Below are 13,881 nucleotides of genomic sequence, written 5' to 3' on the forward strand. Positions count from 1 at the left end.
TCTGATGTGCAATGGTAACTGTACTGCTTTGTTTTATTTTATATTGATTTCAAAAATAATATTTTATAGAAGCAATAGAGCTTTGTGTGTGTGTGTGATCATTTGAGCTGACAAAGTATCCTAGCCCTCATTTTATTTTTCTCAGAAACCTTGATATTTATCTTCTCAAGCACATTCATGTCCCTATCTCAACTGGTAGAAACAGAAAGTGCATTTATAATTAGAGAAACTTTGCTTCTAATGAGTGATCTGTTGGTTTTGGATACAAAATTCTATTCTTTCTGACAGTTTATGTCTTTTTCTCAAAATGAACAAAAATTTAATTATACAAATGAGCACCTGCTAACATAAGTGAATTAAATAATAACATCAGATTCATATGAACACAATACACAAATTGGCATAAAATAAGAATGATGTCTGAAGGTGTGAATGAATTAAATGTTATGTTAGCTCTGACCATTCAAAAAATAATAATAAAAAGTGGTGAAGTCATTTGAGTAGAGCACTGGATTATTACTCCACAGGGTTGAGACTAAATTGAGTTGATTAAAATTCTTACAGGTGGTTGATATGCAAGTGTTATGCAAAGAGAATAGAAAAAAATGAAATAATGATTGGTTACATAAAGTAAAATTATGGGCAAATAGAAAACTTTTGACCTAATTTATAGATATGAGAAGTTAATCTTTATTGGAGTTATTTACATTTTTATCACTTCTATAACAACTATTTCAACTCTATTTTAGGAATGAATAAGATAAAGAATACATTTAGAAAAAATGAATTCTCTCTTCTTTCATTTTATGACTAACCTAAAACTTTCATGTTTTTCCTAATGTTTCTTTTACAACTTTATAGAAATATTCTAGAAATGTTACCTTTGTTAGGAAGAAAAATTTCCTGGGGCACCTGGGTGGCTCAGTCTGTTAATCTTCTGACTCTTGACTTCCCCTCAGGTCATGATCTTGTGGTTCATGAATTCCTGCCCCATATCAGACTCCACACTGTCAGTGCTTGGGATTCTCACTCTTTCTCTCCCTCTCTCTGCCCTTCCCCTGCTCTCTCTCTCTCTCTCTCTCAAAGTAAATAAACTTAAAAAAAAAGAAGGGGAGAAAAATTGACCTAAATTTTTATTCTTGAGTTGCACTTTGCTTTAACTGTGTTGAATTTAAATAAAAATAACAGTATTAATTATATTATTAAACTATATTTTAATAATTATATTATTCAACTAAGTTCATAATTGGTCACATTTCAGGGAAATTATTTTATCTCCATCTCTTAAGTTATTGCCCCTCTCCAATTTATATCAATCTATTTATTCCCTCTAATCTTCGTGTGTTTTAAACATTTTGTACTTAATGTTAGAGATGTTTTAAATTTGGAAAACTTACTGATATCAATACCTTATCTATTTTCTGACGTGTTCTAAAGCAAAATATGAAACAGATATTATATGCCAATGCCTCACTGGAACTTCGTAATTAGGTCAGAAAAAGGAAAGGGGAAAACAAAAAGAACAGGAAGGGTAGGTGGTGTTTTACTGAATCAGACAAAGCATTGCCAAACAACACAGCAAGTACTTGCACACATGTGCAGGGAGGGTATGTGGAATCATTGCAAGACAGGAGAGTCTACTGAGAAAAAAAGAAAGGGAAAGGAAGTTATATTTGTAAACCATTCTTTCTCCTGGTTTTCATTGATCTCATTTTCTCCCCCATAGGATGTTAACTACACTTGCATTTACATCGTTCTGATACTCAGCCTGTCTAATGAGGTTAGGATGATGGAGCTCTCCATTTATCTCCATGGAACAGGATTTTGAATCTCAGAGGAAGTTAGGAAAGAGCAAATCTGGGAAGGCACATAAAGTGTTTTCTAATCTTTCCTGTTTTCGAGTATTGTATCTAGCCAATATGTACTAGGCAATAGGTGTATCTAGTACTATATGGACTCTAATTGAATTATGTTTTGGTGTTCAAATGTCAACAGCTCTGTTAAGGATAAAGTTAGGAGCAGAATGTTAAGTCATGAGACTTCTTTTTGCACCACGTCTTGCCAATACCTGATATTGTCACGTTGTTATTTGTGTTATTGTTTAATTATTTTGGGGCTTCTGTTACAAGTTTAGGATTTCCTTGTGGTTTTAGTTTGCATTTCCTTGATGACAAATGATTGTAAGAACATTCTTTATAGACTTTTGGCCATTTGTGTGTCTTCTCTTGTGAAGTGTAATTTCAAAGTGTTTACCAATCTTGGAGTTTGAGAGAATGTCTGTTTTTTTTGTTGTTGTTATGTAATTATATCCCTTATATTTTTCATCTCTGAGTCTACTTCCAAATAAATAAGTTGAAACTATGTATCTCAGAACATGACCTGCATTTCCTCTCTTGATTTCTTTGGATATACAAAAGTTGCTAAATTTAATATAATCCAAGTTATCAATCTCTTCCTCTACAGTGATGTTCTGTTTAAGAAAATATTACTGCAGCAAGCTCATGAAAATAGTCTTCCTTATTTCTGGAAATGTCATTGTTATGATCTATAATCTATCTGGAATGGACACCTGTGGGTTTTTTTTAATTTTTATTTTGGATCTAAATTATTTTTATCATGGATATTCAATTAATACATCACATTTTATTAAAAAGAATACATCATCTAGAAATAAATGGGAATATCCTCAACTCGATAAAGAACACTTACAAAAACCAGCACCTAACATTATACTTGTTGGTGAGAAACTAAATGCTTTCCTGCTAAGATCAGGAATCAAACAATAATATTCGTTTCTCATCAGTCATATTTAAGATCATACTAGAAGTTCTTCCTAGTACAGTAAGACAAGAAAATAAAAGTATACATGGTGAGAAGGAGAAAATTAAACTGTCATTTTTATTTAATAAATAAAATTCCATGATTTTTTATTTAGTACATTTCATGATTATTATGTAGAAAATTGCAAAGAATCAACAAAAAAACTTCCTGGAGTTAATACATAGTTATATTAACTACATTTTCTGTTTGTTTGTTTGTTTGTTTGTTTGTTTGTTGTATTCTTAATGTTCTGGGGTCTTGCTGACTGGGGAGATGGTGCAAATGAACCAATCAAGACCTCACACTTCCAACCACTTCCATCTGGCTTTTATACTACAGGAGGCGATATTCCTCTCTGCCCTAATTGTCCTAGTGCTACTTATCAGACAACTAATAACAGCCCCTACACACTAGAGCCCATTGAATTCTAATTAGCCAATCCTAAACCTGCCTACCCTGCTCTGTCTCACCTTTCTTGTGGAAACCAAAGTAAAACCGTCTGTTCATGTTTTCCATTCACTCCTTCTGTTTCTTGACAGAGCATGGTTCTTCCTAATGTGGCCTTGTGAGGTATGATATACCTTTATTCTTGGAAACTGTGAGCTACAAGTTATCTTTCCAGTGGCCGTCATTTCCCTTATCTGTTGACCTTATCATACATAAATAATAGTAACAAAAACCCTACCTTTTATTTTATTTTTTTAAGTTTTAATGTAATTTTATTTACAAGAGGCAAGTGACATTACTTTTAATTTTTTTTAATTTTTTTAAATTTTTTAAATTATTTTTTTTGTTTAAATTCAGGTTAGTTAACATATAGTATAGATTTGGTTTCAGGAGGAGAATTCAGTGATTCATCACTTAACATACAACACCCAGTGCTCATCCCAACAAATGCCTTCCTTAATGCCCATCACCCATTTAGCACATCCTGCCACCCACCTCCACTCCAGTAACCCTCAGTTTGTTTTCTATAGTTGAGTCTCTTATGTTTTGCCTCCTTTTCTATTTTATTTTATTTTATTATTTTATTATTTTATTTTCCTTCCATTCCTCTGTTATCTGTTTTGTTTCTTAAATTCCACATATGAGTGAAATCATATGATATTTGTCTTTCCCTGACTGACTTATTTTGCTTAGCATAATACACCCTAGTTCCATCCACATTGTTGCAAATGGCAAGATTTCATTCTTTCTGATCACTGAGTAATATTCCATCCTGTACCTGTACCACATCTTCTTTATCCTTTCAACAGTTGATGGACATTTTGGCTCTTTCCATACTTTGGCTATTGTTGATAGCACTGCTATAAACATTGGAGTACATGTGCCCCCTTTGTATTAGCGTTTTTGTATCCTTTGGATAAATACTTAGCAGTGCAGTTGCTGAGCCATAGGGTAGTTCTATTTTTAACTTCCTGAGAAAACTCCAAACTGGTGCAGAGTGGCGGCACCCGTTTGCATTCCCAACAACAGTGCAAAAGTGTTTCCCTTTCTCCACATCCTAGCCAGCATCTGTTGTTTCCTGAGTTGTTAATTTCAGCCATTCTGACAGGTGCGAGGTGGTATCTCATTGTAAAAATCTACCTTTTAAAACTGCAATGATAGCAAAAGTTGTAGGATAAAATGTTACTATAAAAAGTCAATGACATTCTTACATTCCAGCAATGATCAATTGGAATTGGAAATTAAACATATAAACCATTTATATAAGCACCCCAAATGAAAATTTTTAGATATTAATGTCATAAATTATGTGTAGGATCTATATGAGGAAAAATCCAAACTCTCTAATGAAACTTAGCAAAGATCCAAATATTTGGCTAAATAATTCATCTACATGGATGAAAAGATTCAATATTATCACATTGTAAAATCTTCCTAGCTTAATAAAGATCCAGAATAGCCAACACAATACTGAACGAGTAGAGCAAATTGAGAACTTCTGTTACCTGACTTTGATACTTACTATGCAAGTACAGTAATCAAGACCCCGTGGTATTAATGAATTAAAATATATACTAGCAGATTAGTGACACAGAATTGAAACCCACACAGATATAGTCAACAGATCTTTGACAAAGGAGCAAAAATAATACAATTAAGAAAGGGTGATCTTTTCAGCAAATTGTGCTGAAAAAACTGGACATCCACATGCAAGAAAAGAATGAATCTGGACATAAACTTTATATGCTCCATAAAGAATTAATTCAAAATGGGTAATAGACCTAAATATAAAATGCAAAACTATAAAACTCCTAGAAGACAACATAGAAGAAAATCTACATGTCTTTGGAGTTAGCCATGACTTCAGAGGTACATACCAAAAGCATGATGCATGAAATAAAAATTGTCAATTTGGGCTTTGTTAACTCTAAAAACTTCTGCTCTGAGAAAGATACTGTGAAAAGAATAAAAAGAAAAAAAAAAACAATTCACAGATCTGGAGAAAATACTTTCAAAAGATATCTGACAAAGGACTGTTATAAAATATGCAAAGAATTATTTAAAATTCAATAATATAAAAACAAAGAACCCAACTTAAAAGTGGACAAAGTATTTCAATAGACATGTGGCGCTATATATATATATATATATATATATATGAATATGAAATAAGCATGTGAAAAGATGCTCCACATCATATACTATCAGGGAAATGCAAGTTAAAACAATAACATTCTACACACATATTAGAAGAGCTAAAATCCCAAAAACTGATCATACCACATGCTGCCAAGGACACGGGGCAACAGGAACTCTCATTTGTTGCTGGTGGGGACAAAAAATAGTCCTGTATATTCAACTCAATTTTTTTGTAAATCCAACACCTCTCAAAAAATAAACTTTATTAATTAAAAAAAGTAGCTTTTCCTTTTTGCATAAAGTACTCTCATCTCTTTTTTTAATGTTTGTTTGCTGTTTGTTTATTTATTTATTTATTTATTTATTTATTTATTTATTGAGAGAGAGAGGGCTAGAGAGAGAGAGAGAGAGCACAAGCAGGGGAGGTGTGGAGAGAGAGGGAGAGAATCCCAAGCAGGCTTCACACTGTCAGAGTGGAGCCTGATGTGGGGCTTGAATTCACAAACAGTGAGATCATGACCTGAGCTGAAATCAAGAGTTGGACACTTAACTGACTGAGCCACCCAGGTGTCCCCATAGTGTCCTCATCTTACGTCAAATGGTCTTAAGTGTGCTGGTCTATTTTTCCCCCATTCCATTGCATTCCATATAACCTGTGCCAATACCATCCTGCTGCAATTACTGTATTTTAAGTATGTTTTGCTATCCACTAGACTAAGCTTTCAATTTTCAACCTTTAAGGAGGTGTTGTTGTTTTTGTCTATTTGCATTTTCATATAAACTTTATCAGCAGCACATTGTTTCCCCCAATATACCTTGTTCTAAACTGGCTGCGTGTGCTATCCAGTTTAGCTGTGTTTGCAAAATACGGTAAATATCACCCCTTACCAAGTCCTTGCCATGATCTACAAGGTTGCACATGATCTAGTATCTTCGTTCTAGCCTTTATTGCTTGTTGCTTTTGCCTTCCTCTCCTCAGTCCAGGCACCTTGGCCGCCACTCTTTTCTTCAAATGCATGAAGCACAGTATATTTTGTGGCCTTTAACTTTACTGAACATTCTGCCTGTTCTGCTATTTTACCAGATTTGCACTTGCCTTGATTCTTCCTCCTTCCACTTGTATACAAATCTCATATTCTAAACAGTCTTCCCTAAATATCATTGTTTGAAAAAAATTTTCAATGCCCCATAATCCCTATGCCTTCTCTACTTCATTTTTCTGTTATTGACAAATTCTACCTAAATTCTTGAAAATGTAGTACTTCTGAAGTACCCATTATAAACATCTAATATGATTCTTTTCGTCATATCTTTTTCTTCCTTGTTCTTTTGGAACAAGTGTTCTTGTTCCAAAATGGTATATCTTATGTTGTGTATGTTCAATGAAAATGTCTTATCAAGCCTTAAAATCCTATCCGTTTGTTGCATAATTCTCCAATTTTACTTAAGCCAACTTTTGTCACATTAACATCATTACTATCAAATTAACCTTCTGTTATTTGTTGAACTATTAGTTATTAGAACAACAGAAATACAAATTTACATTTAATGAGGCATAAGGATATCCAAAGGACATTGTTGAATCATTAATTCATGTATCAAAGTAATATATACTTATAAACACAATCTCCTAAAAACAAAGGAAGGAATGCACATATACCTGTGGAAAATGTAAAGGAAACTTTTCATGGTTTATCCTCTGAGAAACTGGAGCCTTCTGAGAAAAGGACTTTTAGTTGCGGTTTTCATATCTTTAATGAGTTTGTTTTTTTATTATGCATGGAGAATAATTTTACATGATAAACTATTTTTAAAAAACAAGCAGTTATATAGAAAGCAAAACTCATCACCCAGTTTACTGTGAGAGGAGAAATTTTGGTATTGCATGTTTTTTCAGCTCTGTGTCCACAAGGTAGCTTCCTCATTACCACTTCTCCACCAAGAAATAAAGATATTAAACGGTTGTCATTTATTATAAGGTAGTATCTCATTTCTCAAGCAGTGTATTTTCCTTAATTTTAAATGAATTTTTATTCTATAAAGTTCTATAAAAATGGAATAATCTTTAGTATAAAAAAGTGCCTCACCTAGCAAAATATGTGAAATTACAAATTCCCAGCCTTCAGTATGTTATCCAGAAATTGAAATTATAAATACAACACTATTCATTGAACTCTTCAACAGAACAAGATTAATTTCAATAATGCTTCTGCTTTAAACATCATCAGCATGTGTAAGATTAATCATGTTTCAGTGAGATGTATTGTTGGAATGTTTGATGCATATTAATGTCCTCACAGTTGTGGTTATTTATCTTCATATTCAAAAGTTGTTGCAGTCTTAGCATTCATAATGTGCAAAGTCATTGCTCTACAAAGTCTGCAATTATGCATAATGGAACTACTTTTTCATATGGGACATACATCTTAGGGATATTATTTGCTCTTATGTAACTTCTTCAAGTGCTTTGCAAAAAATAAAGATTGTTAAAAATCTTTTTGTCTTCTATAATATGATGATCTCAAGAAAAACAGAGGCACTAATGAAGCTTCTAATATCAGTTTTCATTTTGTTTCTGAAGATATTAATACAGTAGTTTCACTGTATCTGTGGTTTCTTTTTCCATGGTTTCAGTTACTCTGGAAGCAAATGATCCTCCTTCAGATAGGAAGTCAGAAGGTAGGTAGTAGCCTAACGTGCATTCTTCTCGCTTCATCTCATCACATCGTCAGTGAATCATTTCATACCATTACAAGTAGGGGGAGTGCAATACAATAAGATATTTTGGGAAAGAGAAAGAGACCACATTCACATAACTTTTTTTTTACTGTACATTGTTATAATTATTCTATTCTATTGTCAGTTATGGTTGTTAATCTTTTATTGTGCCTGATCTATAAATTAAGCTTTATTATTGCTATGTGCGTATAGAGAAAAAAAACAGGTTATATAAGGTTCACTACTATCTGTGGCTTTAGGCATCTTCTGCTGGTCTTGGAATGTATCCACTGCAGATAAGAGGAATTACTGTATATTGAATTTGTCAATATCTGAAGTTACCTTTATTTTTTAAAAATTTTTTATGTTTATTTTTGACAGAGAGAGACAGAGCATGAGCGGGGGAGGGTCAGAGAGAGAGGGAGACACAGAATCTGAAACAGGTTCCAGATTCCGAGCTGTCAGCACAGAGCCCGTCGCGGGGCTTGAACTCACAGACAGCGAGATAATGACCTGAACTGAAGTTGGAGGCTCAACCAACTGAGCCACCTGAAGTTACTTTTAAAAAATAAAATATGAAATTGTTAGGTTGTCTAACCACATAAGCATAAAGGTAAATTTTACACAAAATCTTCCACCTTTTTGATCTCTTCAGTTACCATCTAATACTGAAAACTTCACACAATTATTTCCAAGCCAGACCACACTTTTGAACTTCAAATTATATAATTACTTCATAACTGAATTCTCCAATTGAATGTCTTATAAACACCTCAAGCAAATGTGCCCCAAAGAGTGCCTGTGCTAACATTGTTTTCGTAATGTTTGCAGTAGAAATCAATGTCATAACTGTACAATATTTTTGGTCAGAAATCTAAGGATTGCTTCTATATGACTTTGTTTTCTATATACTTTACATATAATCGCATTTAGTCTTCCTCCTAAATTTCTCCTGAATCATCCACTTTTTTTTTTTACTGCTAACTATTAACACCATATCAAGACTGCATCTTTCTTTGCTTGTGCCAAAGAAATATTCTCCTACCAGTCTACCCATATCAATTCTCACTTATCTTTATCATTGTACTGAGACTAATTTTCAAAAAATATAAAACGTCTTAAATTTCTTCACTTAAAGTACTACAGGGAATCCATGTTGCTCTTAGAAGATATTCTGAAATGCTTAAACTACCCTACAGGATTTTAAATGGTCAGTTCTTTGCTTACCTTTACAGACATACCTACCATTCTTCCATTTTATTATCTTTTGGCACCTACATTTTCCTTCTCTCGGTTCTTAATCTTGACATAAGCTCAATTTTCTAGTAACTTTTACATAACTTTTCTTTAACTGTGTCCTAAATTAATGCAAACCTAACACTCTATTTCATATCATTCTAATTTGCTTCCCTTTAATCTTCCTTTTTTATGTCAATGTTTCAAATATTTTTCACATCGCTGAAGCTTTTATTATTTGGTCTCATTCTTCTACTTTAGCGTTAATATCAAATCAGTGGCCACACTTTTTTTTTTGCTTTAATCATCTTATCTCAAAACGTTAATAATGTCTTTCAACCCATTTTCATTTTCAGTGCTGCAACTGTCATCCAGTTCCCATCATTTTTCTGTTTTAATCTAATAACCATCTTCCTATCCTTCTGTCAATCTTTGGACTTCATTAATGCAAAACACGTTCCCAGATTCTAGAAATCAAAGAGAGAACAAGATTGGTACATGCTTCATGAAGATTATATCCAAATGTAGGACATGAACAAGTGGGTGAATAAATAAATGATAAATAATGGACTATTGCACATCATTACCAGACTGAACATCATATAATGCAATACACAGAAATCTTACAAAATTTCTCATTATTATAATGTGCAAATGGTTTGTCTAGATTATCTTATTGAATCCTTCCCTGGAATGTTCTTTAGTTTTCATTATTACTTTAATTATGTACAGGACACAAACAAGAGCCAAAGAGATTACATAATTTTCAAATGTCCTATAGCAGGTGACATGTTGATGACATTTATGGACATGGATCTAGATTATTTCTCTGGCCTGTAGAAACATAGTTCCCCACACCCAGTTAATTAGAGTGCCCTTGTCTGTCCCTTCTATATTTCCTTGAGTCCAGGTAACTTTAAAAATATGGAACATTTAAAAATATGGAACATTAAGGATAGCTCAATTGGTTAAGCATCCAACTTCGGCTCAGGTCATGATCTCGAGGTCTGTGAGTTCAAGCTCCACGTAGGGCTCTGTGCTGACAGCTCAGAGCCTGGAGCCTATTTCAGATTCTGTATCTCCCTGTTTCTCTCTCCTCCCCCGCTCATGCTCTGTCTCTCTCTTCTGAAAAATAAATAAACGTTAAAATTTTTTAAAAATATGGAACATTTAAGTTGTACTTGATTTATATTTCTCAATGTGGTTCACTTTTTTTGTTATTGTGGTTGTTTGTTTTGATTTTTTGGTAAGATGAGAGTATGCATGGGTTTCACTTATTGGACTCTCTTTGTATTCGTTATTATCAAGATGGAGGTGATATTTTTTCAATGAAAACATACCAGTAAAGATGGGGTCGATAACAGGTAAAATACAAAACCAACAAACCAGTAACTAACAGCATAGATGATAGAGTAAAATTATAAGCCATTCATTATGATATTTTTATCCCTTTTAAACTTCACTCAGGGAAAAGCTCTCAAATTTTGGCCAAGCTGCATTATTTATGGAGGTAGAAATGGACGGGCAGTTAGGCTAAGCAAGGGGTAGACATTGAACATATTATTTCTTGTAGTTGACATCATTCTAGCTTGGATCTCTTGTCACATTTATGAAATATCTATTCAAAATAATATTCATGATGTAATAGGAGTCTTCTGTAAATTGATGATGCTATACCTGCATGAAATTCCTTTCTGAAAAAAAATTGTATTCCTTCACATATTGAAAGGTAGACCATGGAATATAAGGAATATTTGTTTTTTAGTACAAATATAAAGAAAAACGTAATATTGACTTATGTCTACCTGTGATTTTCAAGAATGTTCTCAGATATCATGACTTCTTTAAAAATAACATTTAGAAGACAATCAAAAATTAAAAAACTAATAATCTGGATTTGTAAAACTATTTAATGTGATAAATGCATACCTATGTATTTACCTTTGAGATAGGTAATGAAAGGGAAGGTTTAATAATTTCATTTTGTAATAGACTAATTATCAGTATATATTTAAAAAATTATACTTCTCCAATTTATTCTTTTTTTAAAAAAATTTTTTTTAATGTTTATTTATATTTGAGACAGAGAGAGACACAGCATGAGCAGGGAAGGGGCAGAGAGAGAGGGAGACACAGAATGTGAAGCAGGCTCCAGGCTCTGAGCTGTCAGCACAGAGCCCGATGTGGGGCTCAAACTCACGAACTGTGAGATTGTGACCTGAGCCGAAGTCAGACGCTTAACTGACTGAGCCACCCAGGCGCCCCTCCAATTTATTCTTAATACTGCCCAAAATACATTAATTTTCTACCAAGTATCCCATCATCTTCCTTGTAACTTAGCCTTATGCTATTTCAGCATAAATAGCATATGACTCAATTAAGCTTTCTGTATCTCTTCTCATATATTTTATTGTTTTGGTCACTTGAAATTATTTTCTTTTGATTTGTTTGGTTTTTATCCAGCAACAACTTCTTTTCTCACAGTATTGTAACAGGATTCTCACAGAGAGTCATGACGGAAGGCTTTTTTTTTCCCCTTAGCAACTTTGTGTCCTCATTGCTCAGTTGGGTTCCTACCGAAGAACTGAGCACAGAAGGACAGGTGGTGGTTTTTTTTTTTTGTTTGTTTGTTTGTTTTTCAACATTTTTTATTTATTTTTGGGACAGAGAGAGACAGAGCATGAACGGGGGAGGGGCAGAGAGAGAGGGAGACACAGAATCGGAAACAGGCTCCAGGCTCTGAGCAGTCAGCACAGAACCCGACGCGGGGCTCGAACTCACGGACCGCGAGATCGTGACCTGGCTGAAGTCGGACGCTTAACCGACTGCGCCACCCAGGCGCCCCTGTTTGTTTGTTTTTTAATACATTTTCTACTTCTTTGTCTCCCATATATGGTAACACACAAACATGTAGTCTGATTAAGTGGTCTCATGTTGACTTGAGGTGCTTTGTTTTGTTTTGTTTTTGTTTTCATTCTTCAGGGAGGGGACCTTACCACAGTATGCATTTGATGTTAGGTCACCGTTGCCATTTCCTAGACACTTGCATTTCTATATTACTGGCCCCCTTATTTGTCTATTTTTTGTTAAATGTACAAACTGAGTATGACGTGACTAACCAAAATAATTCTTCCTAGTTATGAACTGCTTATTTGCTATATGTCTGATACCACAAGAACACCTAATGTCCAATCTCTCTTTTTTTTTTTTTTTGTCATTACCTTGTTCTCTCTGGCTTAGAGGAATTTTATTCACCTCCAATCTTTATTTTGAATATTTCACAAAATACATATCTAGTGTCTTTGCATAAATAAAGATCTGTAAACGAATATGTGTAAAGAAAGGAAGACATACACACACACACACAACAGGATGGCAATAATTAGTGTTTTGAATATAGATTAAATGTCTTTCTTCATATTTTTAAAGATATTTTAACAGATTTTAACACTATTTCCATAACAAGAAAATATAATATTATTTAGCTAACAAAAGAAGAAATGAGTTATGCCATGTGGCTCTGCTTAAAATTGCTAATATTTAGTAGCTAACACAATATTAAATCATTTTGAAAACAACAAATGAATGATAAAAGATTGCTCAGAGCTATATAATATAAATCTTTGAGTATATTTTTTGAAAGTGCAGCCAAATCATTAGACTAATATACAATTTTACTAAAAATGTATTCTCTCCAGAATAATCTGAGTACATATCTAATAATCATCTGTAATAATGGTCATAAATCATTTTTTTCAAATGCTGTTTCTCTGCCAACCATCAAGATATTTCTCAACAAATTCATTTAGCAGCCATGTTATTTGGAATTTATTATTTTCATTTTAAGTCGAAGAACATGAAGTTTAAAGAAATGAAATCACCACACTGAAACGGTTAAGCACACAATTTTTAAGATGGCATTTGATACCAAGTCTTTCTGGTTTCACTACATCACAAAGAACAGGTTAATATGTTGTTAAATTAATATGTTGTTAAATTCTATAACATAAATCATTGTTGGTTTTCAGGGACTATTTTTAGAAATATTAAGATTAAAATTAAATTATGAATGGTTATGGGGTAGACAAGTTAAAATGTTATTAAGGGTTAAACAATAATAATTGTTTGAAATTGTAAGAATTTTCCTCTGAAGTCACTACACAATTTAATTTATTGGTATTCCTTTAAAGATTTTGGCACAGATTTTAAAATATGTTATATTATTTTTCTAAAATATTGTTTTTAAAATTAGATATGACAAAAATTCAATCCATGTATTATCATTCTCTGTGTAATTTTTTTAGGCCAAAATTAATTCCTGGAGAGCCTCATTCCTAGCACTATCATTTCATGACATGCTATAATTTAGATGTTATATTAATGTTATAAAGATAATTTCTAATTGTGTAAACCCATTCCCAATGAAAGGAGGAAGAATTTGCATTGGATAGTTGAAGTGGTGTTGTAATTAGAGGATATACTATTACCTTGATTTCTTAGGTCTGCATTATTATAATTCAA

The sequence above is a fragment of the Panthera leo genome, chromosome B1, assembly GCF_018350215.1.
Source record: "Panthera leo isolate Ple1 chromosome B1, P.leo_Ple1_pat1.1, whole genome shotgun sequence".
Taxonomy (NCBI): domain Eukaryota; kingdom Metazoa; phylum Chordata; class Mammalia; order Carnivora; family Felidae; genus Panthera; species Panthera leo.